The sequence below is a fragment of the Sciurus vulgaris genome, assembly GCF_902686455.1.
Source record: "Sciurus vulgaris genome assembly, chromosome: 13".
NCBI lineage: Eukaryota > Metazoa > Chordata > Mammalia > Rodentia > Sciuridae > Sciurus > Sciurus vulgaris.
In genome coordinates this window covers 32,403,056-32,429,502 of record NC_136474.1, presented here as the reverse complement: position 1 = coordinate 32,429,502, position 26,447 = coordinate 32,403,056, and the positions used below count along the sequence as shown (strand labels likewise).

The following is a 26,447-nucleotide window of genomic DNA, read 5'->3' as shown; positions in this document are numbered from 1 at the left end:
ATAGTGTCTGTTTCATTTAATGTCAGAAATAAATGCTGTAACAATTTCTGTTTCTTTCATCACTTTCCTTTCCATCATTAAAGAAAGTCATTTCCATGGAATTGTGGATAAAAACATTGAGATTAAAGTAATCAGAACACAACTGGAATGCAAAAAGTGCTGAACTAATCGAAGACATAACTAGAAGCATTTAAGATATTTTATAAAATACAAGAGTTACTATCTTAGTCTCATTTCTCACTTCTCTGCCTAAAGGAACCAACCAGAACAACTGTGAACAAGAAAAAAGTATATTTCAGGCCTCATTGTTTCAGAGGTCTTAGTCCATGGAAGGTCTGCTCCATTCCTCAAGGCTTGAGGTGAGGCAGACAATCATGGTGGAAGAGTTTGCCAGAGGGAAGCAGCTCACATGGTGAGCAGGAAGCAGAGTCTATTCTTTAGATATATATACTCCATAGCCATGCCACCAATGAACTACTACCTACAGCCACACCCTACCACTTTATTTATCATTTATTCAGTTAGACCCTATCAGGGGATTAGTTCACTGATTGGGATAGGAATCTTACAACCCATTCATTTCTCCTCTGAACCTTCTTGCATTGGCTCACACAGGAGCTTTTGGGGGACTCCTCACTTACAAAACATAACATTTTCCTATCACCATCTTTTGTCCCTTAACCTTCTCCAATCCTATCACCATTCTCCAGTCCCATAACGTTCTCCACTTCCATTACCTTCTTCTGTTCCATTGCCATCTTCTGTCTCATTGCCTTATCCTCTCCCCGCAATCTCAGGCCATGATCTCCACCTATCCCATTTCATTACTCTCCTAGTGGAAGATAGCTGCCAAAGTCTCATTACTTTCCAGTTCCTCACACAGTAATCCAAGAGAGATCATGTTGCCCACCACCAAAGGACTCATTCTTGGGAAACAATCCACTATTACAGGTAGAGGCTGAAGATACCTCTTTCATTAACTCTGCTGTCCAGAAACTATGGTAGGCACTGGTCAGCATGAGAGCAGAACTGAAAATTTGTAATTTGAGAATAAAAAAGAAATCAGATGACCCCCTCATTCACTATAGAGCACATAAAAGTCATTGGGCAGGGAGGAGGAGCAGGACTCTTCAACCCCACAAGCCTTCTAGAACAAAAAAAGCAAGCACCAACAGCTTTCTGTTCCTCAGCAATTCTCTAAAAAAAAAAAAAAAAAAAAAAAAAACAAGGTCTTCGAAGACCACTTACAGAAAAATGTAGCCAGCGTTTTTGTGGGGCCTTCTAGAGACAATGCTCTGGAACCTTCTACAGGGATCCTCACTAGACATCCCATTTTATTTTATGCAATGGAATCTCTAATTCCATACCAGTACAAGCTCAGACTAAAGTTCATGACACTTTTCTCCCAGACCTTGCTCCACCATGTCCTCAAACCTCAATCCAACCTTATCTTCGTCTCAGTCCCCAGCACTGGCACAGACTCAGAACCAGTGTCATCAAACACTGTCTCTTTACATACTGTCAACCATTCCCCTCTGGATAGTACCTGTTGCATTTTACACCCTACAACCCAAGATGGGGATACAATGTTCTGTTCTAACTGCTTTTTAACACTTAGAATACCACCTTTTGTAAAATCAACTAAAAAGCATGAGGGTTTTTCCCTATGTAATCAAAACAACCCAAGATATCTTTAGATAACTTACAGTGAACACATGGCCTCCAAGAAACAAGTCCACTGCCAGACTGCCAAACATTGTATCAGCAATGAACAATGGAATAAACTGAAGTAACACCCATGAGAAGAGGATCACTCAGCACTACTATGGAGAATTCCACAAGATCCAGCTATCGTCAGACCCAGGAGAACCCAGGATAAAACTACCAACCACTGATATGACAAAGGACAATAATGGATCTTTCTAGAGTTCCACAATCCAGATGACAGCAGCCAGAAGGACGGGGAACCCAGCAATATTCCAGGTGGGGAAATACTCAGGCAACGATCTGGGGTATAGTCTGAGATGATCCTAGAAGTGTTTCCCATTGAAGTTTCTAAAGGTCATCTCTGAGAAAAAATCAGGAAGGGACATGATGAGATCTTCAAGAGAAACACAGGAAATGATTCAACAAGAGACCCAGACAAGAAACATATACATATCCTGCATGAACATTCGAGAAGGAAGTTGGAGCACACCAAAGAGGGCATGATTCCTGTCAGTAGTTGTAATTAAAGGCTTGCACCATACCATCTGTCTGTCCTGCCTGAAAATTCAAACACATGGAACCTGGGGATGGACAATTTATGAAAATTTGAGAAACCTGCAGGAACACCTCCTAGGAGCTCTACCTCCTGGATGCTGAAACTCAGCAGGTGCCAGTAGCACATATTAAAAGTCTCTGTGTGAGGCATAGGTGGGACCTAAATCTCAAGGTCCTCAAGTACATAAACCTCTTCATGTTGAGGAAGTTTAAGCCTCAGTCCTTCCATAATATGCCCTTCCCTCTTCAGCCTCCTGTGATTCCAGGGCTAACTCCTTTGTCCACAATGTCAGTGTCTTGTGAGAACACACTCAGGAAGTTATAACCCTGCAGAATCCTCTCCCTGTCCCCTCACTTGAGTCTCTCAGCAGTACTCCATCTCATGAAAACTGTGGGCCCTCAGAAGTCTTCCAAATGGATAAGGGGGCCCCCACATAGGTCCTTGTGGGTAAAACCTGGAACAGCAATATTGTCCTGAGATCTGTAAGGGGCACCTGGGAGTCAAATCCAAGTCCCAAAGAGGGAGGCATTAGCAATTGGAGAGTAGGGTGTGGGTTCACAAGAACCATATCACAGCATGCCAACACTAGGCCAATGAAGACTTCCAAACTTCAAAGGCTGAAGACAACAGGGAGAGAAAGCTGAGAAGCTCCTGATAAGGTAGTCACTATGAGAACCAGCAGGATGTCCAACTCTCAAATTGTTCATGTGAATCTGGAAAGTTCTGGGAAAATTAAAATCCCCTCCCCTCTAGCAGAATACTCCTGCCTGAGAACAGAGGCTGCATCAGACAACCAGGCTCAAGATATGGCCACTGGCATCATCCTTCAAGGCTGTGACACTGATGCGTTCCTTTAGGACTGCATCCCTGACATTCTGGCTTCTCAGGAAACTCTGCCCACCATCCAGCAGCCCATCAACACCCGAGGGAATGTGTCCGTAATTCACCAACAGACTCTACAAATATCAGAAAGATGAAATACTGGCAGAGCAAGCTGGCAGGTGAGTCAGGTCGCCTGCTCTATGGAGGTAACAGGCGGGCACCCAACCCTCCTGTCTTGTGGAGCTAGGCGGCTGGCAGCCAGCCCTCGCAACCACCAGGCCAAGCACAAACACCATCACTGAGCAACCCCACCTGATCACCACGTCAAGGTCTGTTGCTATTGCGGAGTAAGCTGGCAGACCAGCCAGCCCACCTGCATCACAGAGTTAGCCAGAGGCTTTTTTATAGGCTGGTGCAGGCATTTTGAATTATTTCTGTGGGTGTGGCTATTATCATCGGAAAGGCAGTTTCCTTCATGAGACACTAACAAGAGGCTAGAGGACCTTTGACAAGACCCAGGAGTCAAGAAGAGGAGCTATTGAGAGACTCGGGATGAACTTAGAGCCTCGAGTGAGTCTCTCCCACTGGTCAGGCTCCCTGGATGGGGAAGTAGTCCCAAAACACAGGGAACTTTGTGGACTAGAGTGGCCCAGTGAGACTCTCCTGCTGGAGCAGAGAACCCAGTCAACTGGGAGCATTGCAGAGCAGGGCCACACAGTGATTGGCTTAGATACAGTGTGAGGGTCCGAGGCCCAGGCAGTACCTCCAGTCCCCAGGGAATGTGGCAGAGGACGGCTGCTCAGAGAGGGAGTACCTCACAGGGACAGGCTACCCAACCGAGGCGGTAGAACAAGAACCCAGGGAACATCACAGAGGAGGGCTTCCCAGTCCAGGTGGTAGTTCTGGACCAAAGGAAACTGCTGAGAGGAGAGCTGCCCAGCAAAACTTCCTGACCAGGTGAATATACCCCACTGAGTGAGGCTTTCCCACCAGGGCAGTAGAACCAGAGACACAGGCCCAGATCAAATGTGCCCCAGTCTGCAGTCTAGTCCCTCTTTGGCTGACCATCAATCAACAAGTGGAGGCACGTTGGCCTACTGACAGGGAATATACCCCACCTGAATGCTACCACAACTAGAGGGGCAGCTTTCTTGTGGACCACCACAGTATCAAGTTCCTCCAAGACTTCAGGCTACTGAAGGCTAAGAGTTGAGTTATGGGAAATCTGTGGAGACAATATTAGTGAATAGCAGAGATATTCAATATCCCAGAATTTCATTACCAAAGGAGTAGATACCTGAAGAATATGAGAAAACAAGTGAAGAAAATGTCCCAAACAAACCTACACAGTATGGCAATAAAATCCAATGACAGCATGGCAGAAGAAATATCAGAAAGGGAGTTCAGAATGTACACAATCAAAATTATCAGGGAAGCAAATGAGGAGGTGAAAGAGCAAATGCAGTCATAGAATGATGAGATGAAAGAGCAAATGCAGGAATTGAATGATCCCACCAATCAACAGTTAAAAGAGCAAATACAGGAAGCAAAAGATCATTTCAATAAAGAGTTAGAGATATTGAAAAAATAAAACAGAAATCCTTGAAATGAAGGAGACAATAAATGAAGTAAGAACTCTGTAGAAAGCATAACCAATAGGACAGAACACCTGGAAGACAGAACCTCAGATATTGAAGACAAAATATTTAATCTTGAAAACAAAGTTGACCAAACAGAGAAGATGGTAAGAAATCATGAACAGAATCTACAAGAATTATGGGATATCATGAAAAGGCCAAATTTAAGAATTATTGGGATGGAGGAAGGCACAGAGAAACAAACCAAAAGAATGAACAATCTATTCAATGAAATAATATCAGAAAATTTCCCAAATCTGAATGGAAAATCAAGTACAAAGGGCAGATAGGTCTCCAAATACACAAAATTAAAACAGAGCCACACCAAGGCACATATGATGAAAATAACTAACATACAAAATAAAGACAGAATTGTAAAGGCTGCGAGAGAAAATAATCAAGTTACATTCAGGGGGAAGCCAATACAGATATCAACAGATTTCTCAATCCAGACCCTAAAAGCTAGAAGGGCCTGGAACAATATTTTTCAGGCCCAAGGAAAATGGATGCCATCCAAGAATCTTGTACCCAGCGAAACTTACCTTCAGATTTGGCAATGAAATAAAATCCTCCCATGATAAATAAAAGGTAAAAGAATTTACATAAAGAAAGCCAGGGTTACAGAACATTCTCAGCAAAATATTTCATGAGGAGGAGATGAAAAACAATGATGTAAATCAGCAAAGGGAGGAACTGCCCTAAAGGAACAGCCAAATAATGGAGAAACCAAGTTGTGTCAAAAAAAAAAAAAAAAAAAAAGAGCCAAATGACCAGGAATACAAATCATATCTCAATAATAACCCTGAATGTTAATGGTCTGAACTCATCAATCAAAACACACAGACTGGCAGATAGGATTAAACAGAAAGATCCAAATTTGCTAACTGCAAGAGACTCATAGAAAGAGATACCCACATGCACATGGACACAGCAAAAAACCCGGGGTATCCATCCTCATATCAGATAATGTGGACTTCAGGCCAAAGTTAGTCAGAAGGGATAATGAAGGACATTTCATACTGCTTAAGGGAAGCATAAATCAGCAAGAGAGAACAACCATAAATATCTATGCCCCAAACAGTTGTTCATCAATGTATGTCAAACAAATCCTTTTCAATTCCAGAAATCAAATAGACCACAACACAATAATAATAGGCAATTTAACACACCTCTCTCACCACTGGACAGATCCTCCAAACAAAAATTGAACAAAGAAACCATAGATCTCAATAACACAATCAATAATTTAGACTTAATGGACATTTATAGAATATACCATCCAACAAAGAGTGGAAACACTTTCTTCTCAGCAGAACATGGATACTTCTCTAAATAGATCATATTCAATGCCACAAAGCTAATGATAGCAAGTACAAGAAAACAGAGATACTACCTTGTATGCTATCAGATCATAATGGATTGAAATTAGAAATTAATGACAGAGTGAAAAACAGAAACTATTTCAACACCTGGCGTTTAAATAATAAGCTATTGTATGATGAATAGATAACAGAAGACATCAGGAAGGAAATTTAGAAATTATTAGGGGTAAATGAGAACAAAGAAACACCATATCAAAATCTCTGGGACACTATGAAAGCAGTATTTAGAGGAAAATTTATTTCATGGACTGCAATCAATAAAAGAAGAAAAAAAATCAACAAATTAATGACCAAACACTACATCTCAAACTCCTAGAAAAAGAAGAGATCAACACCAAATCTAGAAGACAGGAAATAGTTAAAATTAGAGCTGAAATCAACAAAATTGAATCAAAAGAAACAATAGAAAAAAATTGACAAAACAAATAGTTGGTTCTTTGAAAAACATAAACAAAATTGATAAACCCTTAGCCACACTAAGAGAAGGAGAGAGAAAACCCAAATTAATAAAATTCAGAATGAACACAGAAATATCACCACAGACACAAGTGAAACAAAAAACATAATTAGAAGCTAATTTGAAAATCAATACTCCAACAAAATAGAAAATCTCAAAGACATCAACAGGTTTCTAGAGACATATGAAATACCTAAACTGAACCAGGAGGACATACACAATTTATTTTTTTTAAATCAATCATATCTATTACAGTTTCCAGACTCCCATATGACACATACCTAAAGCTTAACATTGCAAATTGATGTTATTAGCAGCAATCCTCCCCAAACAGGAAAGGGTTCAATTAACAATTAGGAGCAATATAAAGATGAGATTACACTCACGGTTTTTCTTTTAGCAGCTGGTATATGAATACAGAAACTACAAACACATAGAGTCACTCAGCTTTAGCCTTGTCTAAAAATCATTAATAAGTCATGGTGTACAGGGGAATCCCCCGGGTTGCCCAACAGAAGGCTGATGTCTTCAGATGTCAGTATGGAATAAGCAAATTAGTTTTAAAGACATGGCTCACTATCTGCTTTACTGTCAGGACAACAGGAAAAGAAGTGAGTAGCTGCCCTAAAACCTAGCTCCACATAATACAGCCAGATAATCAGAGTTTAAATAATACCCCTAAAAATTCTCAGATATTTTCTTCACAGATCTAAAAACATCACATCAGACAAAACATCAAATATTTGCTCCAAAGGACTCAAAATCAAAAGCAATTGCAATGTATTGGGAATAGCTTTTATAGCTTTCCTAAGGGACAGTTCCCATCTTTTCAGAGAGTGTTTTTAAAGGAGCAGTAACTCTGGTAGCTTATCAAACTACTTTTTATTCTAAATAAATAAAAAACCAACTGAAAGTCTCAGGTGTACTTATGTTTCCTTCCCTAGATCTCTGAGCCATCCAAAGCCATTTCTTGACAGAGAGCTTTCATTTTTATTAGAAGAGTGCAAGAGAACTTACAAACATTTGAAAAATACTCAAAACACTGAGAGTAAAGGAGGCCCAACCCTTCTTCAGAGGACAGAAAATGGTGACAGGAACCCCAAAGGCTTATCTTAAATCCATCAGCTCAACTTGCCAGAAAGTAATGACAGACTGCCCACCTTTGCAACATGGGCCCCGATCCAATGTGTTTGCTTTACAACCACTAAGAAAGGCCTTCTGGGAGAAGAGAAACACAGATCCGAGAACCCAAGTTACTGAAATGGGGCTGGCTGCACTGTGTGTCTGGCAAGGGAAAAGAAAAATTGAAACAGTTGCAAAACTATTATATTCTTACATGATACTCCTCTCTTATATGAACCTTGACCTTTCCACAGCGACCATTTCATTCTGAAAAAAATACCTAAAAGAAAGAGAAGTTCTGGGGCAGCACCAATGACAGCTAGCTGTCTTTGAAGAATTTTAATTTTTTCCTAAAGGCAAAATTTAGAGAAGATTTAAAGCAATTTATAAAACCAATTCTATTTCATGACTTTGCCCATGTGAGCTGCTAAAGGAGTAGTGCAAATAGAAATACAAATGTCCATTCTGTATCAAGTTAGGTTTCTAGTTCTTTTTCCTCAAGGGGTAGAGAGGTACAGATGCCTGTGAGGCTTGTGGGGATGGAGGCAGGTCATACATGACCTGACATCTCTGCAGGTACTGCTTGACCTTTACACCACTGGGGCAGAAGCTGCTCCTGATCTGCCTGTAGCACAGGTATTATTTTTTTTAATTGTTTTATTTAGTTAGACATGATAGCAGAATGCATTTTGATTCATTGTACTCAAATGGAGTACAAATTGTCATTTCTCTGGATGTGCAGGATGTAGAGGTGTTTTTTTCTATGCACCTAGACCTTAAGGTCAATGTCTCCCAGGCTTTCTGACTTGACCTGCGCCATGCACATTGAGTAAGGTGCCGACTGGTCCAAAGCTGCCTGCCTCCACACAAGACGGTCCCCTGAAAGGAAGCAGAAATGCTTCCCCAATATGAAAACAACCACCAAGTGCAAGTTCTACTAATGATGAAGCAGTAGAATTGCTTCTGTGTACAAAGAACAGCACCTGAAATTGTTCTAAGTGTGAAACCAAATCTTGAATTTCTTAATCACTTGTTACTATCTAACAAAGGTGAATACCCCTGAGAAGCCTTCCTCATGGCACAGGTATGTCCTGTGAATTGTCTTGGAAACATATTTGTGTGCCTAGAGATTACTTTGAAGAACAAAAGTTGGATATTCAAAAATATGTACAGTTCTTAATGAGCTTCCCAAGCTGGAATCCTTGGAGAATATTAGAGACCAGTTCTGCATTTCAGCTGTGTAGGGCCCATCCCAGGTGAGTTGAGGGAGGAGGGTGCCTGTGCTCTACCATTACTTTGCCCTTTCCTTCTCCTGAGGTAGACTTCAGTTATTTCTATAACAACTTAAAAAATATTTATTTATTTACTTATTTATTTATTTAAGGTGCTGGGTATAGAACCCAGGGCCTTACACATGCTAAGCTAAGCACACACACTACCACTGAGCTACTCCCCCACACTCCAGAGCAACGTATAATGGCCTAGATGATCACATTGTTTTAGCAGCAATATATTATTAGGACCTATTTTTTTCTTTTGAAAAATTTCTGCAATGAAAAAGAGGAAGGAATAATTAAAAAGAACTGACTTCTCTAAAAATAATTATCATTATTTGTGTGAACTATCACATTTACTTGGTAGTATTCATTCCAGAATCACTGTCCAAGCAAATAAATGGGCTCATATGTCATACCTGGTATAGAGCACAGTTCAAAATATTTTTCTTATGCGGGGGCGCCTAGCACATAAAACTCATGCCAGGGAAGTGTGCCTGGCACATAAAGACCCATGCCAGAGGTTGGTAATCTTCCTCTGGAGGATGATAGCAAGGACTCGTCATAAGTTGGGTGCTGCCAAGGCCTTCCCTGGAAGACGATAGCAAGGACTCGTCGTAAGTTGAGTAAAGCTGGAGCCCCTTCCTCAGAGTGTTAATCTCTCTTCCTTTTTTGTTTTTCACCAGAACTCACAATATTACGCTGATTAATCATGTTTAATAAAGTTCTTCGGTTGAAGGATGATGGGAACACAAACAGTTCATATGAGTCAACCCAATTCCAGTAAAATAAAGTTCATTTGTTTACACAAAGCACTAATATTCCCTATAGGAATGGTGGACATTCTGAAGCAATATGTCTTATGATGTTTTTGTTAACTTTTACAAGATTCCCAGACATCTAGTTACATATAAGTGATTCCCTTAGCTTCAGTGATCAACATATTTATTACATCTGGCTTCTTCTACAAAGTAATAAGCCTCCCACAGAAATACATTATATTTAGTTCAAAAGAGAAGTTTTAGTTCTTTTAGATGAAGATTTTTTACTTTAAAAATAATAACTTGGTTCTTAATAGTATAATATGATTTAACATAGCATAGACATGTAATTATAGTCACAAAAAATTAATAACAAATTACTAGAAGTTATAATTAATCTTAGCGGTAAGAGATCAAATAGAAGTTAAACTTTAAAGAAAAAAAAAAAAACAAGTAGTGTACATCAACTTGCTTTTGTAAGTTTCAGGTCAAAAAAAGTTCATTGTAGGGAAATGTTGAGTAAGATGAATGTGCCAGATGGCGCTAATTGACTAACTGTGCAGACCTAACTTCTGTTATCTATTAATAAACTTCTAAGAACTTCCTTCTTCATATGAAATCATAAATATTTTTAGTAAAACGTGTAAGGGTATATAAACTGTTAGAAAATTCAATAAACTTGTCAGCATCCTAACATTGACCGGAGTCTGTGTGGTTGCTGTCCATCACCGACGCTGCGCCGTCTAATCACTCGGGGCTTTTGTATTTCAGGCCATCAAGGACCCTGGACTCTGCTGCTTGGGCTGGTCCCCGGCATTCTTAGAACGGTTATGCAGGGAGAAAATAGTAAATCAATCCTTATGTGGATATATGAAAGTTATGCATAAATATGAAAATTGGCATGTTTAAAACAAATCAGGTTAGATTTACCTAGGTACTAGAATGAATGGACACTGATTATATTGCCTTTGATTCCAAATGTCTACATTATTGGGAAAACTGTAATATGGTTTCTAAATGAGGGACAAGCAGGCAGGCAGATGAAGGCAGTCACATGGAGATACAGATAGGCAGGATAGCCTGATGATTAAATAGCACAACTCTTAATTGGGAAATAAGACTTTTGGATAAACTATTTAGAAGAGAATTTAGACTGGTTGATTCCAAAGATAACTGTTAACTTAAGTTTATGATCTGGAACCTCTTTAAACTTTAGAGCATCTGATCTGGCTCTAGAGTACACTTTAATGTGCATTTAAAAATAAAAACAAGTAAATATAAACAACAACAACAACAACAAAAACTTCTGCAAATTCCCCTTTGGGGACTGCCATCTTTAGATGCTCATTCTCCCTTTGGTACTATCATATAAACCCCTTGCAAAGTTCAAGGGAATGTTTTCTGATAATTATCAGAAAAAGGTGGGGGATGAGATGTGGGGGGAGTAGCAAAAAAGGTGGCTCTTCTCTTAACTGAAGATATTCTTCTGAGAACTTCCACTGTCCCTCCAGAGGATGGAATGGAATATGGATAACAGTTCCTGAAGTTTCTCTGCCTTCCAATAATAATTACTAGACCATAGTATGTCACCTAGGAAGATTCCTTGTTCATATAGCACCTGCCTTGCTCATAAGACATAGAATTCTTACAGAGCTATGAAACAGAGATTATAAAAATTGTTCATGGCACTTAAATATGTTTAGAGGCTGTAAAATGCCTTCCTAAAATTCTTTGTCGCAATGCCCCTGTGAGGTAGGTGTCTAATGGGAGAAACTGAGGCACAGAGGGGTTAAATCTGATCACCTTTCATTGTCTGGTAAGCCAGTGATCCAGCTAGCAGAAGAAACAGGTGTCCCAGCTCCCTAAACTTCATTCATCCTGCTTCTCAGAAGGCTTATCCAAGGACAAAAACAAGTAGAGCAGGGGAACTTCTTCTTTTCATGTATTTTAACTGGTTAGTTTCTTATTCTCACTTTGAACATGAGTTATCTAAGATAAAACAAATATGAACTAACAAAAAGTCAATATTGCCTAACAGTCTGTGTCAAGATGCAGCCTATTCTGCACTGTTGATTGAAAAAGCACATAATGATTCAAGTAGGAGCATTCCCAGGTCCTGTGGTTACCTGTTACCCAAGCAAGGCTGTAAGTGAGGGTGTCTCTTTAGACACCACCCACTGTATTTTGTAAGCCTCTCTTTGGCCTGACATGTGGGAATAAAACTACCATCCTTAATTCTTGGTAAATCATTCTGAAAGATTTTCTACACAAGGCCAGCCCTGCCTGGGAAAGGGGACTCTCAGTCATGTGATGTGTGTTACCAAGTTCATGAAGAACTCTTTGAAAGCAGATATGAAGGTCACAGTCTCCTGCCACCAAAGCTCACAGGACAGTTCACACCATGTACAGCAGGGTAATACCACAGGGTACATGCACTAGCACCATGCCACAGAAGTCAGAAGGACAAGAAGCCACCACACAAGCATGTGACAGTCCCATCTGGTGTGCTGTTTGCAGAGGCTACCTCTGGTTAGGGAAGACTGATGAGGTCCTGCATTCTTTCTATAACAAGGAGAGGGAGCAAAGCAGCATTCACTGCTGCCTGCTTTGAGCACACTAACCTAACCTACCTAAATTTCACCTCTATGTTAGTTGGTAACTTTTCTAGATCTTACAGATATTCAAAGATAATAATTTCATTTTTGATCAAGAGAGAATGGTGTAGAGCAAATTCATAGATCAGTTACAAGAGGTGGGTGCAGGCCTCTGGGGCAATTTACATTGCTACTTATAGAGTCAAATTTATGCCTAGTCAGGATACAAGCTTTAAAAATGAGAATTCTTTTTGAGACATTTTTCTATAATCTCTGAAGAGTGAATTCCACTTATATTGTGACCCTAAGTCAAATGGAAGATCTTATATTTGGTTTGAGAGTATGAAGTAGACCATGACACCCAGTCAGATGCCATGTACCTAAGCATGGCTTCTGTCTTGACAGTAACTCACATGCCCACCTTCATTAAGGCCTATCCTCCCCTTGATCTCATCGTCCAGAGGGTCGAGCCTGCTCTGTCCTCTGCAGGTGCAGTACCAGAGGGAAGCATTCCAATTCAGGGTTTCCTTGGGATACTAGGATACAGCAGAGTAGCAATTCATGCACTTTATTTTTAAAAACCAAAGCTCAAATGAGGCTGAGCTGGTTACTGTGCAAGGTGAACCAGCAGGACATTCTCACCTCGAATGAAAATCTGATTTATGTGTCGGGTGAATACCTGCTGGTAATCCGCCTTGGGCTTTCGCTTTTTTTTACGGGATTGGCCCCTGGAAGGGTGGTAGCCTGGAAAAGGTACCTCCCGTACTGGACCCTTCTGTCCGTGTAGTCCTCCCTGACAGCTCTGATCTGGACTCCTCCCTTGCTGATGCCTGCAGGGAGAAGGGAACAGAGCGGAACGCTTGAGTGAGCCCCGGTCAGTGTCTCCTCTTCCCCACACTGAAGCCACCTTCCAAGTGGATGTTTGGGAGTATCTGGACAGAGTGGAGTCTTCAACTGCAGACTTAGGAATCTGCTTCCTTCTTGGAGGAATCTTGAAGTTTCAGCCGACCAAATAGCCTAGTGAGAGTCAACGAAGAATCCCGCTCATACGCTTTGCCTAGAACAGGTTTTCGTTAGGTCTCATCCACATCAGTAAGTGCCATATTCCAGAACTGTCAAATGCGACAAGGAAGCCTGTACAGGACGCCCCGGAGTCCCTTGAAAGTGGGGATGTGAACATTCACCTTCACCCCCTCCCGGATACAAGGATGTAATTCACCCAGAGGGCTGCCTTCGTGCAAGGGCATTCGCGTGAGCACGTTGCGCGGCGCCTTCCTGCTGCGACCCGGATCCCGCCGGCGCGCCCAGGCGGTCCCGTGCTCTTCCTCCTTGGCCACCATGAGACTGCGGAGGCGCTGGACGCGCTCGGGGGTCCAGGGCAGGGGCCGTCCTGGCGGCGGCGGGTCCCTGCCCGGGGGTCCGGCGGGGCGGGGCGGGGCCCCTCGCGGCCCCGCCCCGCGCCCGCCCGCGCCCGCCACCCCGGACCCGGTCCGAGGAAGCTCTCTACTCGGCCAGGTTGTTGAAGCAGGGGGCGTTGGGGTACGGGATGGGGGCAGGCGGGGCGCATACAGGGCCAGCATCCGGTCGAAGCTGTCAGAGCTGACATCCAGCCGCGGGGCTGGGCGGGCGCAATGGGCTCCATCGAGAGCCGGCTCGCCCCTGGCTCCCGCTCCTCCACGTTTTGAAAGGCCCAGCAAGCCGAGGCCCATGGGAGGAAGGAGCGGGGCCGCCCGGACCCCGGGACATACACAATTTAAATAGATCACTTTTTCAAGTAATGAAATAGAAGAAGACATCAAAAGCCTACCAACAAAGAAAAGTCTGGGACCAGATGGGTTCTCAGCTGAAGTTCTACAAAACCTTTAAGAAGAGATCATTCAAACACTTCTCAAAGTATTTCATGAAATAGAAGAGGAGGGAACCCTCCCAAACTCATTCTATGAAGCCAATATCACCCTGTTACCTAAACCAGACAGAGACACATCAGGAAAGAAAATTTTAGACCCAATCCTTAATGAACATTGATGCAAAATTCTCAACAAAATCGTAGCAAATTGCATACAAAAATATATTAAACAGATAGTGCACCACGATCAAGTGGGTTTTATCCCAGGGATGCAAGGTTTTTCAACATTCTGAAATCAATAAATATTCAACAAACTTAAAGTCAAAAATCACATAAATTTTTTTGATAGATGCAGAAAAAGCATTTGATAAATACAGCATCCTTCATGATTAAAATACTAGAAAAAAATAGGGATAGTGGGAACATTCCTTAACATTTGTAAGGCCATCAATGCTAAGCCATGGACAATATCATTCTAAATGGTGAAAAACTGAAAGCATTCCCCCTAAAAACTGGAACAAAGCAGGGGGTGCCCTCTTTCACCACTTCTATTTCAACATTGTCCTACAAACTTTATCCAGAGCAATTAGAGAGAACAAGGAAATTAAAAGGATATGAATAGTAAAACAAACTCAACTATCCCTATTTGTAGATGACATGATTATATATTTAGAGGAACCCGGAAAGTTCCACCAGAAAAAGTTATAAAACTCATAAATGAATTCATAAAGTAGCAGGATATAAGATCAATGCTCATAAATTCAATGCATTTTTATACATAAGTTATGAATCTTCAGAAAGAGAAGTTAGGAAAAACTATTGCATTCACAATAGCTTTGAAAAAAATAAATACTTGGAATCAATCTAACAAAAGAGGTGAAAGACCTATACAATGAGACCTACGAACACCAAAAGAAAGAAATTAAAGAAAACCATAGAAGATTGAAAGATCTCCCATGTTCTTGGATAGGCAGAACTAATAATGTCAAAATGGCCATACTACCAAAAAGTGCTATACAGATTCAATGCAATTCCAATTAAATCCCAATGACATATCTCACAGAAATAGAGCAAGCAATCATGAAATTCATTTGGAAGAATAGGAAAGCCAAATAGCTAATGCAATACTTAGCAGGAAGAGTGAAGCAGGGGTTATCGCAATACCAGACCTTCAAATTTAATACAGAACAATAGTAACAAAACGGCATGGTATTGCTCCAAAATAGACAGGTAGATCAGTGGTACAAATAGAGGACATGGACACAAACCCAAATAAATATATTTTCTCAAACTAGGACAAAGGTGCCAAAAATATGCAATGGAGAAAAGATAGGCCTTCTTCAACAAATGGTGCTGGGAAAACTGGAAATCCATATGCAACAGAATGAAAATAAACCACTATCTCTCACCTGCACAAAAAACAACTCAAAATGGATCAAGGACCACGGAATCAGATCAGAGATCCCTGCATCTATAGAAGAAAAAAGTAGGTCCAAATCTTCACTTTGTTGGCTTAGGATCAGACTTCCTTACAGGACTCCCATTGCACAAGAAATAAAAGCAAGAATCAATAACTGGGCTAGATTCAAACTAAATAGCTTTATCTCAGCAAAAAAAAAAAAAAAAAAAAAAAAAAAAAAAACTATCAGCAATGTGATGAGAGAACATAGAGAGTGGGAGAAATCTTTGCCACTCATATTTCAGATAGAGCACTAATTACCAGAATATGTAAAGAACTCAAAAAAACTCTACACCAAGAATACAAATAACCCAATCAACAAATGGGCTAAGGAAATGAACAGACATGTCACAGAAAAAGATCTACAAGCAATAACATATATTGAAAAAATGTTCAACAATTTTGTAATAAGAGAAAGCAAATCAAAACTACCTTAAGATTCCATCTCACCCAATTGGAATGGCGATTATCAAGACGTAGCAATAATAGGTGTTGGTGAGGATTTGGAGAAAAAGGGTACACTCACACATTGCTGGTGGGGCTGCAAATTACTGCAGCTACTCTGGAAACAGTGTGGAGATTCCTTAGAAAACTTGGAATGGAACCACCATTTGACACAGCTATCCCACTCCTTGGCCCATACCCAAAGGAATTATAATCAGCATACTACAGAGATACAGCCACAACAATGTTCATAGCTGCTCAATTCACAATAGCCAGATTGTGGAACCAACCTAGATGCCCTTCAATTGTTGAATGGATAAAGAAACTGTCACACACACACACACACACACACACACACACACACACACATATATATATATATATATATAATGGAATATTATTACTAAGCCATAAAAAATAATAAAATTATGGCACTTTCAGGCAAATGGTTGAAATTGGAGAATGTCTTGCTAAGTGAGATAAGCCAATCTCAAAAAATCAAAGTACAAATGATAAAAGATGATGACACATAATGCGGGGTGGAAGTGGCAAGAATGGAGTAAGGAGGGAATGTATAGAAGGAAAAGGGATGGGAGGAGTGGGAGGGAAGAAAAAAATAACAGAATGAAGCAAATCTTTTACCCTAGGTAAATGTATGATTACACACATGGTATGCTGTTACTTCATGTACAGAGAAACAAGATGTATCCCATTACAGTAAAAATGAATTTAAAAAAAGATAAATATTGAGTAAAAATATTTTAAATATATTTGAATAATAAATGAATTCTAAGATGATTCAAAAAAATAACTATGAATTAAGGAAGTCAGTACAGGATATAAATGACAAATTCAATGAAGATATAGAGATACTAAAAAAGCACTAAACAGAAATATTGGAAATGACAGAAAAAATGAATCAAATCAAAAATTGAATTGAAAGTGTTTCCAATATATTTGATTAAGTTGAGGACAGAATTTCTGAGCATGAACATCAGTTGGATATTCTTGAACTTTCAGACAGTATTACAGAAAAAATAAGAAACTATAATCATAATTTAGAATAATTCTGAGGCAAAACTAATGCTCATAGACATTAACAAATGATCAGAGAGACATGATTATAGCAGGGATGTAATAGCAGAAAAATGCCTGAAGCCTTGAGAATGAGATGAACCTAATGACACTGAAACATTCAGAACATCAAATAGACCCTTCTAGAAAAGAACTTCTTAATCCTACTATAATTACACCGACAAAATTTAGTTCAAAGAAAGGATCTTAAAAGCCAGTTCATGATTAGAGAAAAAACAATCAGATTAACATTGTGCATTTCTCAATAGAAACCCAAATGTCTGGAAGAGCTTGGAACAATATATTTCAAGTCTTGAAAGAAAATAACAGCCAACCAAGACCAGTGTATCCAATAAACCATCATAATTGAACTATCAAAATGGAAGAAGAAATAAAAACCTATCAAGATGAGTATAAATCAAAGGGAATCATTATTACTATGCCAGCATTGTAGAAGACACTTAGAAGAATGCTACACATAGAAGAAGACTAAAAACAACCAAGAGATATTGGATGAGAAGAAATTGCATTAGAAGTGTGAATGAATATGTAACAATTAGGATAGAAAAAACATTAAATGTAAATGAAAATGACAAAAAGTAACACATTTCTCTCTATATTACACTCAATATAAAAGGTCTCAGTTCTCCAAATAACAGACATAGATCATAAGACTGGACTAAAAAAAAAAAAAACAAGACACAATCATTGTTTCCTGCAAGAAACACACCTATCATCAAAGATATTCATAAGTAAAAGAATAAAAAAAAATTCATGTTAGTGAAACCTGAAAGTCAACAAGAATACCTATTCATACCTAACTAAGCAGATGTCAAGAAAAATTAGTTAGTGGAGAAAAACATCACCACACCCTGATAAAGGGAACAATCAAACAAGAAAACATAAAGATAATAAATATTTATGTCCCAAGCACTGGTGAACCTAATGACACAACATTATGAAACATACTGGTTCATATAGGCCCCAATGTAAAAATATCAAGTGATTCCAATATACATCTATCACACTAATACATAGGTCATTCAGCCACAAAATTAACAAAGATACTACAGAGCTAAATCAAACAGTAAATCACATACACTTAAGAGATAGTACACAATATTTCATCCAAAAACAGCTGAATATGCTTTCCTTTCAGCTTTCTCTAAAGATATTTTAGGAAACAAAGCAAGTATAAGCAACACTGCAAAAATTAAAATAATTCCATGTCTCCTATTCCAATGATAATGGGATGAAGTTAAAAATCAACAGCAAAAAAAAAAAAAAACAAAAAATATACAAGGACATGCAGATTGAACAATACACATTTTAATGATGAGTGGATCAACAAAGGATTCTGAGTAGAAACTAAAATTTATAAGTATTAAAAAGACTATAAATACAATGTACCAAAATCTCTAGAACACAGAGAAGGCAGTTATAAATGGACAGTTTATAGCTATGACTGCCCACATTTAAAAATTTGGAAGATTCCAAATAAATTATCTACTCATGTATCTTGAGCTCTTCTATGAATAAGAACAAACCATTCTTAAATTTCAGAGCTGCAATCAAAGAAATACATAATTAAAAAATGGAGAATAAAAAATCATACAAAGGAATAAATAATGAAGAATGGTTACCTGAGAAAGATATATAAGAATAATAATTTCTTATTCAATATGACAAAAGAAAGAGAAAGAAGACACAAATGAATAAAATGAGAGACAGAAATGGAGATATTAAGGAAGACAATTGAGAAATTCAGAGTACATTACAGATTAATTTGAATGCACATATTCCAATAAATGGAAAATAAATTGAAAATGCAGGAAAAATACACATTGTTTGTCACTTTCTATATACCAGAATTGAACCAAGAGGATACAGAAAAACCTAAGCAGTAAAATAAAAATTAGTGAGTTTGGCACAGTAAAGAAAGCCTTCCAACAATGAAAAGCCTGGAACCAGACAGACTCTCAGTTGAATCCTACCTGAGCTTTAAAGAACAAATGCCATCATTTCTAAAATTATTCCATGAAACAAAAAGGGAAAAAGCACTTCCAAACTCATTTTATGAACCCAGTATAATTACCTTCATACACAACACAAATAAGAACTCTTCAAGGCAATAAAACTCCAAACTTCCATGAACATGGACTGTTCTTTGATATCACTTATACTCTTATATTGAGATTGGCATATCTATTGGAATGAGTTTCTCTTCCACCTTTACATGAGTGTATTCTTAGAGCACAGCCTTCTTTGGCTGAGCGTTCTGGGATATCAGGTTGTTGTGAAATGTTGAATATATTTCCAAGTGGATTTTGAAGTATATTTACTCTTCTAACATTTTGGTGCCAATTAGTAGTCAAAGCAAACATTCAAAGTGGTGTAGTATATCAGAGCTTGCAGATTCCAGTATCTCTGTAAATTGCATAGGAACTTTCTAGTACATCAGATAATTCTGTTGCATGTAACTGTCCATGATTACTCTTCTAGATTTGGCCACTCCGTGTATTCCAAGAGTGTATGGGATTAACCTATATTGAGGTCTTTGTGTTATTTCTCCTTATTTAAATCTTAAAATATCAACAAGCCAAATTCATCAACATATTAAGAAGATTGTTTGTTATGATCAAGATAGTTTCAAGGATGGAAATGCTATTCAACATATGCAAATCAATAAACATAATCCACCACATAAAAAGATTCATGGATGAATCTCAATGGATGCACAATAATCCTCTGATAAATTTTAATGTGTATCCATGATAAAAATGCTGAAGGAACTAGGCATAGAAGGAACTTGCCTTAACATAATAAAAGCCATATATGAGAAACCCCAGGCCAACATTGAAAGGAACAGTGAAAACCTGAAAAGATTTCCTCTAAAATCAGGAACTAGGCAAGTATGTCTAATCTCACCACTCCTTTTCAATATTGTCCTTGAAACTTTAGCCACAGCAATTAGCCAAAAAGAGAATAAAAGGATTCAAATAGAAACGAAATAATTCAAACTGCCTCTGTCTGCAGATTTTGCCCTTCTTCTTGTCAACACCTAAAATATCACCTTTTGTGGAAACAACTACAACAGAGACAAGCCTTTACCTTATTTGGTCCAAAGTCTCAGAAGACTTTCAGTCATCTCATGTTTGAGAACAGGGCACCCTGTAACCATAGGCCATGAAAAAGACCCCAGCGGATTTCCTCAGGCTTGAACTGAGGAGAAACTGGAGCAGCACCTTCAAAGGAGCTTCATGCAACATCCATTTGGACAACCACCCAATATCTACCCATATCTGAATCTGAAGGTCCTGGTACAGAGTCCCAAAAAGAGGTCAGGCAAAGAATAATTGTGGGTCTTCCTGGAACTCCATGTTTACAGATGACAGCAACTGTGCTATACAGGAATGATTCAAAGGGGCCAGAAACATTTCAAGGTGGCATGATTCTTGTGGAGTTTGGTCTTTCCAGGTGTGGAATTATCATGTCTCTGCCCCACCTGGAAATTCAAACACCCACAAGGAAACTGGGGATGGGCCATCCTTAAAAGGTAAGGAAGCCTTCACAAAAACCTCCTGGGAGCTCTCCCTCTTTGATGCTGACACTTGTTGTGCTGCAGGGACATGTTACAAGGTTAAGCATGATGCACAGGTAGGGCATATCCCTCAAGGTCCTCAAAAGCATGAATCCTATCAAGATGAAACACTCTGAGGCTTCACCACTTCCATCTCCTCTCCTTCCCTCCTCAGCCTCCTGTAACTTCAGGGATGACTCCATTGCCCATGATACCAATGTCCTTGGAAAATCCATTCACAAAGGTTCAGGATTCCATAAGGTTGCAAAGCTTCAGTTCTCACCCCTATGTGTCCTCTCTCTGGCCCCTCACTTGGGTCCCTGAGCACAAATGCATCTGGTGATATCTGTGGGCACTCAGAATCTCCATCACCTACCCATGAAGGCAGCCTGAACTCTCAGCCTCACAGTTAAATTCTTGTGGGAAGAAATTGGAACAGTGATGCTCTTCTCAGTTCTGGAAGACCACTGGAACCGAGTCGCAGCCTTGAAATAGCTCGGCAGGAGCCATAGCAGACTAGAAGGGTGAGCTCACAAGGATCACGCCACAGTCTGACATCAGTTGGGGTAGGGTCACAGTTTTTAAAAGCTGAAGAAATCAAAGACCTTGAGGATGACAAAGAGTGTTCTGTCTGGGCAGTCTCCATGGAAATAAGGAAGACATCAAAATCCCCAAATATTCATATTAATCTGGGGAATTTAGTATCTTGGGGAACCAGTAAGAGCCCCTCACTCTTTAGAAGTCCTATTTCCCAGGACCAGGGATACTCATGTCTGAAAGCAGACACTGAGCCGCAGAACCAGGCTCAGGCTCTGGCTACTGGTGTTGTCCTGCACGACTATGCCACTCACATGTTTCATGAGGACTGTGCCTCTGAGGTACTCTTGGCTACAGACATCCTAGCTTCCCAGAAGAGACTATCTGGCTCCCTCTGCATGTCCACTAGCAGTGTACCAACTTCCCAGGGCTATACGGAATCTCAACCAGGGAAGAGAGCAGCCAGGACCTGCAGGAGCCCCAGATCCTTCAACCCCAGGACTCACAGAGGTGAAAGGTAAATAAGCTTAGGCCAACTGGCCAGAGAGGGGAGAGTGTATGGCCCAGGTCACAAGCTCAGAAACAGAGGTTTTCAGGGGAGTTGCCATCCTGTGCTGGAGAAATGAGTCTCTGTGTCCCTGTAACACAGGTCATAGACAGTGTGTGGGATAAGTCCTCCAAGGCTCCTTCAAGCAGGCATTTGGGACAGAATAAAGAAATTTCTGCAGTATATTTTCCCCAGGAAATGCACAGGGCAGGCCAACTCCCCACCCCAAATCATGACACCATAAATTTCTACCCAAAGTCAAGGGTCAGTCACAAGCTGACCAAAGTGCATCAGTAGCCCAGGCCCTCATGACCACATTTGCAAGGATCATAAGCACAGAAAAATGAAGTTTCATCATGACCTTTCTGCCTCCAAGAATAACGTCCTCAGAGAGGGATTCCATGCATCTGTGGGAGGCAATCCCATTATTCCAGGTTTTCTCCCTGCCTGGACCAAAGGAGAGTGATGGAAGCTATGGCTTGTGGTCACCAGGTAAGCTCCAGGGGTCACCACCATCCAATGAACAGAAACAACAACAACCATCAGGTCCTGCTGCACAAAGGATCTGCAGCTCTGGCCAACACATGTTCAGGGTAGTCAGGTATCTCTGGCCCACAACATCTACTACCCAAGACACTATGCTCTTCAAGAATTTGTTCTCTGTTCAAAATCAGCACATTTCTCACTCCTGTCCTGCTGGGACAAAGTTTTTCCCATAACTGAGGCCAATACTGAGAAAAAACTGTCCCCATGTGAGCCTGTTTTTTTGTTAATAATTACTTCTTCCTAATTGAGGTGACAACCGCTTTATAATACTGCTTGGAATAATTGGAGGAACCTTCCGTCTGTTGTGGTGTATCATTGGAAATGAAGTCATGTCTGTTTTTTCATTACAATGGATTCTAGAAGAGACTGGACATGCAGGGAGGTAATAGAAGCATTGAGTACTCTACCCGTACACCACATTTTCCTTCATTATACCTTAGGAATTCATGGATTTGATCATTACAGAAATAATATAACGGTCTTGGGATTCCAAAGATGGTACAATTCCATGAGGACCCTCCTCCTATGTCTGAATCAGCTTTTCCCTCCACTCTCAACCTTTGTGGTTGTAGGAACTGGTGTACTAGTGTTACCATGGGACTTACTAGCTTCCCATGACACAAATGGGTCCAGGGAGATTGGGGAGAAAGGAGGTTTCATGGTCTTGAGTTAGAGGTGGTCAAAGTGTCTTGGCTGCTAGATACACTGGTGGCAACAGAGGTGCTTTGAAACCCTGCCTTATAGAGGCTAACATGGAGATGGTCCTTGCAGCACCATTTAGCTCAGGCTGAATGACATGGACATGTCACCTGCTTTTGCTCCTGCCTTTTCATCTAGAGCCAGGATAAAATTACTATATTGGTGGCCAGAATGGAATTGCAGTTCAGAGTGTGAGGGAACTGCAAGTCAGCCTCTCAGGGCTGTGTCACATGCAGCACACCACCCATCAACCCTATCCCCCACCACCATTGATGGCACAAATATGCATACAATATCCATCTGACAGTTGGGGGACAGTGAGCATAGCTAGGGATATGGAGGATTGAAGTGATGCCAATGAAAGAGACAGAGTAATATGGTGATATCACAAATGTCCTCAATGGGAAGCCCCTGAACCACCAGTAACCAGTGACCAAACTGGGGGTAGGAGATATCATAATTTCACCCTGTCTCTAGTCCTGCACACCCTGCTCGGGCTCCAAGGTCACAGGCCTGGAGAAACCTCTTTAACTAGAGAGGATATAACTTTTTGGTAGGGAAAAATTTACTTCTTGACATTATGTTGAATAAGGCTGCCTGTTTTTGCCTCTTTAATTACAGAGGGATGAGTTAACAATTGGGTGAAGTAGCCAGGACTAGGGAATTCTAGCTGTGACTCCAGTTTAGTGACATTTAGACATAAACAGGTCCTCCGATGTCATCTTCAGTGGAAGGTGGGGAACTACAAAGACCAAAAGGGTGATCTGGTAATATGCCCACAAGTACTAATGAGTGCATGAATGGATTCGTATGGGAATTGGGAACTGAAGGCCACAGATGACCTGATTTCTCCCTTGAAGGCAATAGCAGCCAATCAAAGAGGTGATTCCCTGACCCACGAAATAATCTCTCAGTCTGGGATGGTGCCTGGCTCTGGAGGCAGGAATGGTGTCTTCACCATTTAGGGGCTAATGTGCAGAGGTTGCCTGACCTTGTGGATCCTGTTTTACTCCAGTGAGTAGCTACAGAGCATGGGTGGAGAGGCCTGGGGAGTGAAGGAACTGTGCATCTAGTTTGTCATCAAGATCAGTGGGGCCTGATCCTATTGTCCTGGCAGAGGCCGCTTTCATGACTGAGAACACTTCCTATCAATCATTGTCACCTTGAACATCTGTGCAATTGAAGGCTGTGGTGACCATTCTTGCTTTCTTTGTCCAGTGAACACAAAGGATTTGAGCTACTCCCATGAGGTACTGGTCCTCCCTGTTCAGGTTGCTCAGGGTTGCTCAGACCACATGCAGAGGACCTGTGTCATTGGGCATGGCTGGGAGCCACAGCACTGAGGCCTCAAGGTCAGGGTAAGGCAGTAAAACCAGATGTGGCACGGAATTTGATGCATCTGACAGTCACCTCCCAGCAGCCATGCGCTAGACCACTGCCAAGTTTCTCCTCCATCCCTGTCCTGCTCCAGTCAGGGCAAAAGTACAGTGATGACCTGGATTCTTCTGTGCCCTGAGTCCTCTTTCTCTGACACCAGCCTGACATGCACATAATCTACTAGGGGCTCAGTGTGTTCTAACTGCAATGTCTTCGCCCAGGGGTTTGAGACTCAAAGTCAGCCCCCAAGGATTTGAATACAGACCAAAGAAGTGGAAGGGTGACTCGGTAGGGCACCTGCTCATTAAAAGGACAACACAAAGGATTGGCAGATCCCTGCTGTGGGGAAGGTTGTGCATAGTTTCCCTGGCTTTTTTTCTAGCTCATCTCAGAGAGTTCCTGGTTTCTAAAGGGGTTTTTGATACACCTCTTCATCTTGGGTCAGTTAACTTGACCCTATTCCTTACTGTCATTTCACTTTATTTGCATTCCTTTTTTATAGTACTAGAAAACCACTGCCTTCAGGGATGCACCCTCAATGAATGTACCATTACTATTCTCACCTCCAGAGAATGCCTATGGATTCCAGCTACTGTTTTCCCTATCATTTACTCATCAACCTCTCCAGACTCTGTCCTTGCCTCAGTAGTCAGGGGCAGTGGGGACCTGAGCATGTGACCATGAGCCAAAAGTGTTCAGCTGACCCAAATCCACAATCATGAGCCTCAGGCCACAAGAGCAGAGGTCTGTGCCAAGAGGATTTTCCATGGAGCATGCATCTTGTTCCCTCATAGAGTTCAGCAGAAGAAGCTGAAATTAAGTACCTATCACTAGTAACTCATGCTTCATTGAGATTGTTTCCTACTTCCTTCCATCTAATGGAGTACTTCAAGGAAACCACTTTTAGAATCATGTCTTCAGCAGGTGCTAGCCTTCCAAGCAAAGTCTTCATTTCAAAAGAAGTTCCACGGAGATGAGCTGTGACTCATGACCAGGACAAGTTCTTTAAAATTTCAGCCATGCTGCTCCACTGCAACTGAGCACACAAACCACCTCATGAGAAGTTCATTTTGCAGGTGATTCTTATGCATTTGAGCAACTAAAACTAGGAGTACAGTTTAACATGTATGAGAATCATGAAATTACAGTGGTGTTGCATAGTGTCTGTTTCATTTAATGTCAGAAATAAATGCTGTAACAATTTCTGTTTCTTTCATCACTTTCCTTTCCATCATTAACGAAAGTCATTTCCATGGAATTGTGGATAAAAACATTGAGATTAAAGTAATCAGAACATAACTGGAATGCAAAAAGTGCTGAACTAATCGAAGACATAACTAGAAGCATTTAAGATATTTATAAAATACAAGAGTTACTATCTAGTCTCATTTCTCACTTCTCTGCCTAAAGGAACCAACCAGAACAACTGTGAACAAGAAAAAAGTATATTTCAGGGCCTCATTGTTTCAGAGGTCTTAGTCCATGGAAGGTCTGCTCCATTCCTCAAGGCTTGAGGTGAGGCAGACAATCATGGTGGAAGAGTTTGCCAGAGGGAAGCAGCTCACATGGTGAGCAGGAAAGCAGAGGTCTATTCTTTAGATATATATACTCCATAGCCATGCCACCAATGAACTACTACCTACAGCCACACCCTACCACTTTATTTATCATTTATTCAGTTAGACCCTATCAGGGGATTAGTTCACTGATTGGGATAGGAATCTTACAACCCATTCATTTCTCCTCTGAACCTTCTTGCATTGGCTCACACAGGAGCTTTTGGGGGACTCCTCACTTACAAAACATAACATTTTCCTATCACCATCTTTTGTCCCTTAACCTTCTCCAATCCTATCACCATTCTCCAGTCCCATAACGTTCTCCACTTCCATTACCTTCTTCTGTTCCATTGCCATCTTCTGTCTCATTGCCTTATCCTCTCCCCGCAATCTCAGGCCCTGATCTCCACCTATCCCATTTCATTACTCTCCTAGTGGAAGATAGCTGCCAAAGTCTCATTACTTTC

General features: G+C 40.7%; 1 long non-coding RNA gene and 2 pseudogenes across 3 annotated transcripts in view; all 3 read right to left on the bottom strand.

Annotated features, from left to right (window-relative positions):
• LOC306642600 (thiosulfate sulfurtransferase/rhodanese-like domain-containing protein 2) overlaps positions 1-26,447 on the bottom strand; it is a 417,963-nt pseudogene that overhangs the window by 288,886 nt on the left and 102,630 nt on the right. The gene's annotated exons all lie outside the window — the stretch shown is intronic.
• LOC306642743 overlaps positions 1-26,447 on the bottom strand; it is a 152,201-nt gene that overhangs the window by 64,316 nt on the left and 61,438 nt on the right. The window lies entirely within an intron of this gene.
• LOC306642601 (U7 snRNA-associated Sm-like protein LSm11) lies at positions 12,120-26,349 on the bottom strand (annotated as a pseudogene). The gene is made up of 2 exons: positions 26,317-26,349; positions 12,120-13,984 (listed from the first exon to the last, which is right to left on the bottom strand). The product of its transcript is annotated as a U7 snRNA-associated Sm-like protein LSm11 (transcript).